At 35.2% G+C, this 6,678-nt stretch overlaps 2 long non-coding RNA genes across 2 annotated transcripts; one reads left to right on the top strand and one right to left on the bottom strand.

Annotated features, from left to right (window-relative positions):
• Positions 1–2,132: 2,132 nt before the first annotated feature.
• On the bottom strand, positions 2,133–2,953 carry LOC135427140 (uncharacterized). The gene is made up of 2 exons (XR_010435995.1): positions 2,626–2,953; positions 2,133–2,483 (listed from the first exon to the last, which is right to left on the bottom strand). It is a non-coding gene; the product is annotated as an uncharacterized LOC135427140 (long non-coding RNA).
• A 156-nt stretch (positions 2,954–3,109) lies between these two features.
• LOC135427139 (uncharacterized) lies at positions 3,110–4,227 on the top strand. Its single transcript, XR_010435994.1, has 3 exons — positions 3,110–3,261; positions 3,330–3,838; positions 3,904–4,227. It is a non-coding gene; the product is annotated as an uncharacterized LOC135427139 (long non-coding RNA).
• The last annotated feature ends 2,451 nt before the right edge of the window (positions 4,228–6,678 follow it).

Below are 6,678 nucleotides of genomic sequence, written 5' to 3'. Positions count from 1 at the left end.
AGCTCAATGAGTTGTCTAAGTCAGAGACATGGCGTCGATTAAAATCGGTGTTAAAATTTATGCAACTAAATTTTTACGTGATTTTTATCGAAACAACAACAGCTACTACAACAGTAACAACAAATACAACAACAAAAAATTCAGTATCAATAACAACTGTGCTGCAGTTGCAGCATTTTTGGTTTTGGCCATTTTCGGCTGCTGTTTGTGTGTGTAATGGTGGCCAAACAAGCAATTTATTGACCAGCCTTGTTTAGACCCAGTGGAAAACGTTTTCAGCATCCGTTTAAAATTAATAACTAAATATGTATGTATAAAAAGTAATAAGAAAATATGAAAAGGCCGCTAAACCTAACAGAACAGTTGTAAATAATATTTAAAAAAATAAGTTTTTTTTTGCTTTAATTTTTTGCTTTTCAAATAATTATCAGTTTTTTGACTAAATAATTTAAAACGTCTATAGACCCTTGCTGCTTTTAAAAAAAAATGTGTGCCAAAGATAAGGCAGCTGAAATTGGGAGTCTTAAAGTGTTTCATTCATTCCCAATTTAATTTATATACAAGTCAAGCCACTTCTGGCTTTAAAATTGCAAGGCTTGTGAGATTATATATGTATATATATATGTATATTTGTTTCAATTTTAATCTAAGAAATATCACCAAAAATAATCTAATATTCAGTCAATAAACAGCTCAGTTGGCTACAAAATGAATGAAATGAATAATTATTACCATATAAAAATGTATAGGAATAAAATCTCATTTAATATTTATAGACCCAAATTAAATATTATATTCTAATGAGAGAAATCAATTTAAAAAATCTATAATATTTAAAAATATATGTAATACAATTATAACTTCATTTGATAAAAATAAAGATGAAATGTTACTCTTTTCATATGACAAACCAATATATAAAAATATATCTAAAGAAAATGTAATTTTATATTTATAGATCCTAATATAAATATATAAATATATATATATATATATTATATGTCCTACTTTATATCCTAATGAATGAAATTAATAAAAAAAAAACATGTAATATCTAAAAAAATATACTATATTTATTATTTCGTTTAATAAAAATATTATTACTATTACCGTACGACAAATAAATATATAAAAATAAATATTAATTAAATTTCTTTTGAAATTTATAGCCAAATTTACATGCTATTTTCAAGCATATAGCAAATTTCTCAGCGGGCACTCTGATATCTATGCGTGTGTATGGATGTGTGTGCCAGCATGCCAAATAATTGCATTTGGGCATTTATTAATAGAAATAAATCAAGTTTTGTGCACTGACATCAATTAGCTGCTGCCGTTGCCACAGCTACAGCCACAGAGCAGTCCGAGACCGGCAGCCAGCGCTCCGCCGCAGCCCACTGGCGTCAGATACAAATGTATTTGTAGCCGCGCATTCGACTTGCTGTTGTGGCCATGTAGGAGCCACACTGCTGCAGATACACACACACATCTACACATATGCACCGAGGAGTATGTTAATAATTTGCAAAATGCATTTGTCTGGCGATAACAAGCGGCTGATAGCAAGACCGCGCGGCTGCCACCTGGAAAACTGTCAATGGTTGGCCAGCCACCGCACGCCCTGCACCCACAGACAAATGCCCGGCGCCTCATAAGGTCTTGCTGCTGGCAATTAGCGCTTGAATTTGGTCTTATCGCGGCTTATGAAGCTATCAGAGCAGAGCCAAGCAGAGCGTAGCCGGGTTGAGCTCTGATAGGAGACCATGTCATAAGTCAGCATTGAAATCGGAGATACAAATTCCTGCCTGCTGTGCGTGTGAATAATCAATGGGAAGATGGGTAGAAGCTAAAGCCATTAGATAAAAATGCGCTGACATAGATAAAAAAATTTAATAAAAAAAAAGAAGTAAAGAGGAAAAAAACAAAACTTAAACGCAGCGATGCATTCGCTCGATAAGCTTCAAAACGGGCAACGGCAATTCATAATTTGTGCCCGAGTCCAGAAACTCAACATTGTCGCACAGGCGCAGGCGTAACTCGATACCAAAAGGGACGCTCGCCACATAAATTGCCAAGAAAAAACAAAACCCGATGGGCAATGAAAACAGAAACGCATCCCGAAAAAACGCATATTTCTGGTTTTGAATCTCGTTTTTATTTTTTTTCAAATTTATATTTTTGTTAATTTTTATATGAAGAGTTGACATTACGGTCCAGTCGCGTCACGACGTCGCGTCATTGTTGTTGTTGTTGTTGTTATCGGCCGTTTAAGGCAACGCCGTTGGAAGCCCCCAGGCCGCCGTCTACCATTATGATAAATCATTTTTGTTTTTGTTTTCTTATTTCTTGGCATACATTGCCATTGTGGCCACATCCACAGCTAACTAACCTTAACTTATCGCCGCATTAGCGGTTTCTGTGTGTTTCACCAGAGCAGAGTATTTCACAATAAACCTTAAGAGTTTTCGATAGCACAGCTACATCTGTTTTTGTTAAAGAATAAATTTACTTGTTAGCTTTACTAACTATGTTCATAAGCAACAAAACATTTACTTGTATTTTTGGAATTTTAAAATACTAAGCCATCATTGTGGTTTCAAATCATTCGCCCAAGACGATCAATACCTGTGATTTTCTTTCAAAGATCTTCTATAGGCAAACTGGACGAAATAAAACTGATTCGCTTGCGTCTTGGACACACAAAATGAATAAACTTCCATTACATTAACAATACACATTATCCAATATTTGGCTATTTCGCAATGCAAACACCTTCACACATCTTCAACACATTCTTCTTAATGTCTGCTCCACACTACAAACCCAGAGCCTAACCACTTTTCAAAACAACACACATAAAAAAATTTATCGACAATTAATTTTTTGCTGAAACAAAGTAACACCTATTTAAATATTCCCACTAAAACAGAACCTATTTAATTTTTACTTAAAACGTGTATTAAGTGAATTTAATAAATATCAAGTAGAACTTAGACAAGCTTTTTTTTGCCGTTGCATAAGCGCAGATAATTAAATGTAATCCAATTTTAATATTTTCTATTATAATGTTAGCGTAACACTTCCTGAAAAATAGGTTTATTAAGCACTGCGCAGTTCAACTCTATTTCATATTTGTCGGTCATTTCCCTGTATTTGGCAACGAAATTCGAGGACCGCTCTAAAATGTTGAAAGATTTAAAATTATGTACACTTTTGTTAACAATTTTGAAAGTGACTGCGGTTATATCTGGAAGTGATACGGTGAGTAGTCGACATAGGGAAATTTTATTATCATATTATACATGTTCGTTCAATTGATTTATTTTTAGCGTGAATGTGTATTGCCGCAAAGTTGTCTTGCTGCACGAGTACAGTCAATAGAAATAGAAGGAGAAGCGCCTTTTTCCGTCGCATGCGATTCGGAGACTGCAGGCATAGGGTGGACCGTAATACAGCGTCGCACAGATGGAAGTGTTGACTTCTTTAGGGATTGGTCGGAATATGCTGAAGGATTCGGGACAGCCGATGGTGAATACTGGATTGGTCTACAGAAATTGCATAAAATGACAAACAATCAAAGACACGAGCTCTATATTAAGCTTGTCGATCAAAATGACGAAGTCCGCTATGCCAGATATGATAATTTCGTAATCGGAAGTGAGGAGGAAAAATTCAAATTGGTTTCGACTGGCCATTACATCGGAGATGCTAACGATTCTTTGAGAAAACATGTAGGAAAATCATTTTCAACCAAAGATCAGGATCATGATACGCATTTGAAAGTTAACTGCGCAAAAGCTCTAAAAGGCGGTTGGTGGTATTTCCACTGCGGTGACAGGTATTATTATCGAAATGTTTTGTCATTGGAAAATATTTAAAATATTTCTCTCCTCTATCGTTAAGCAACCTGAACGGTTTTAGTTTCGATTGCCAAATGGAGAAATCAAATAAATTGGAGAGAAACGGCTGCATTTACTGGAATCATTGGCATGGCCGTAGCTATTCCATGAAAAGCGTCCTGATGATGATTCGCCCCTTTGAAGCCGAAAAACCCACCAAATAAAATGCGGTACTTATTTCCTAATTAGAGGGGCTAACAAAAAAAAAACATAAATTATTTTCTTTTTAAATTAATTGTTTGCAATTCAGGCAAACTGGTCGAAATAAAACTGATTCGTTTGCGTCTTGGACACACAAAATGAATAAACTTCCATTACATGAACACCACACATTTATCCAATATTTGGCCATTTCGCAATACAAACATTACAAACCCATAGACTAGCCACTTTTCAAAACAATAACTCAGTAACACATATTATTAATCCGCATTTAAAATATATCCCCAATTATTGTTTTGCTGAATCAAAGTAAAATCGAGCAACTTGTTTAAATATTCCCCCTAATATATGTAACTATATACTAACGATATACAAAATTCAATCTTAACAAGTAAGAGGCTCTAGTCGGGAGCTCCCGACTAGGGGATACCCCGAACCCTCTTATTCCAACACAAAATGCAGCTCGAGCTACGCGCTCGCTTGCTTTAGTAGTAATAAAAAAATTCAAAAAAAATTTCCTCGGTAGGGTTCGAGCTCGCAACCGACCGCATTACTTGCCGCCGCCTCTACTCAACAGTAACTATTTGAGTAGCACAGAAAACAATACAATCGCAATTGCCATGCTGTTGACAGAATTCAAAGAAGACACGCATTAATGTGTGTGTGTGTGTGTACATGTATACAGAAAAGCTTAAAATTTGCGCTAGCTGTCTCAAGCAAGGGGCCAGCCAAAACACGTTTTCTTTAATAACTTATGTGTTTCTTAACCGATCTTGATGAAATTTTCTACAGTCGATCTAATTGTACTATAGAATATTAGTGTATTCTCAAAAAGTCAATTGCATTTAAATTATGAGAATACAAGTTGGTTTATTAGCTTGATTTATAGGTATGAGGTAGTAGCGGGGAGGTGGTGATAGGTATAAAATGAGAAATACTTGACATTTATATACTATTCTAAAAAATACATTTCAAGTTTGGCGGCTCTAGCTCTTATTATTTAGCCAATATTCTCAAAAATAGGATTTCGAAAAAGATTTTTATCGATTACTTGAAAATGGGGCAAGTTATCGATTATCGGAAACAAACGTGATCTGCGCGGGCACTAGGAGGACCTACTCACCAAATTTCAAGTCTCCAGCTCTTAGAGGTTCTGAGATCCTTGCGTTCATACATACGGACGGACGGATGGACAAACAGATGGACATGGCTAGATCCACTCGGCTATTGATGCTGATCAAGAATATAAATAATTCAAATGATCGGAGATGCTTCCTTTTACCTGTTACATACATTTGCACAAAAACATTATACCCTGTTTACCCATTTTTATTGGGTTCAGGGTATACAAATTCAGTTAGTAACAAGAACAAATTATACTTATGTTCTGTACATAACCGTATGCCTTTTTTGGTAAGCAAGAGGGTTTTCTAAACTATTCTGTTTGTAAATAAATAAATACACCCCAATTACATTCAGATGCTTAGATACATATCCGAAGGCCTCAGCAGCCAGCTCTACATTATAATATAGTTATAATATAGTTTAAACTTAACTTAACTTAACTTAACTTTTTAACTTTTTTATTTTATATCGTATTTTATTTGTAATCTGTCTTAGGAAAATAAACAAATTGCTAAGCAACTAATAGCAGGATTTCTTAAGCTCCAATGAGTTCAAACAATATATATTACACTAGCGGGTATAGCCCTTGGCACGTATAAAATAAATTTTCCCAAAAAGCTTTAAAAATGATTTTGACACTGATCGGGCGGTAATCAAACAACTTTCATAAAAACATTTGCCGCCAATTTACCACTGTTGCGTGTAATTTCTCAAACCGCTGAAACCGGTATTCATTAAGTTCCTATGTAGAGCTTTGAAAATAAGTTCGAAGCAAATCGGACAGAACTTAAAAATTCACCAAAATAATTGTCAAGTTGCACTTTCCACAGTGAAAGCTTTGATTTTGACAAAAATTTTTAGCACGTCTCAAATGATTGATCTTTGACCCCCATTTCCACCAAGGAGGGATGGATTTCCAAAAAAACTTCAAATGCCCGTCAGATGAATTTGCACAAAGATCTTTGAATATGTGTTTGTAGCCGATCGGATCATACGAACGTTTTTGGCAATTTTTACACTTGCGAGTGGGGAAAAACCCCAAAACCCCGTCTTAACGTGCACCTTCATCACATAAGGTAACTACAGTGAAAATTACAGCTTCCTAGCTCTTACGGTTTGGGGTGGGCGTTGATCTTCAATCAATCAGTCAGCCAGTCAGGACACACAGATTTATATATATTTATATATTTATATATAGCGATTATAGTTTGTGTATATAACCTAATTTATGTGTGGAAGACCTAGTACATGTAATCTTTTTAATCGTCGTGTGTCCATACTACTGAGTAAGAGATCCAGAGCCAAGATATTTTTGTGCTCATAGCACATCTACCTTTTTCACTACTGACAAAGGGCATGTCTAGGTCTTTATGAATATCATAGTTGATCATATACCAAGAAGCGCCTGTGATAGTTCTTAGAGTCATAGACTGCTACCTTTGCAGGATTTCTATGTTGGAGTGTGGAAGACCTAGTACATGTAATCTTTTTA

Source organism: Drosophila montana, unplaced genomic scaffold (genome assembly GCF_035044405.1).
Source record: "Drosophila montana isolate Dmon_TW-CO22-7 unplaced genomic scaffold, ASM3504440v1 contig_2127_1, whole genome shotgun sequence".
NCBI lineage: Eukaryota > Metazoa > Arthropoda > Insecta > Diptera > Drosophilidae > Drosophila > Drosophila montana.
Note: the sequence above shows the minus strand (reverse complement) of the source record. Positions and strands in the feature narration are given on the sequence as shown.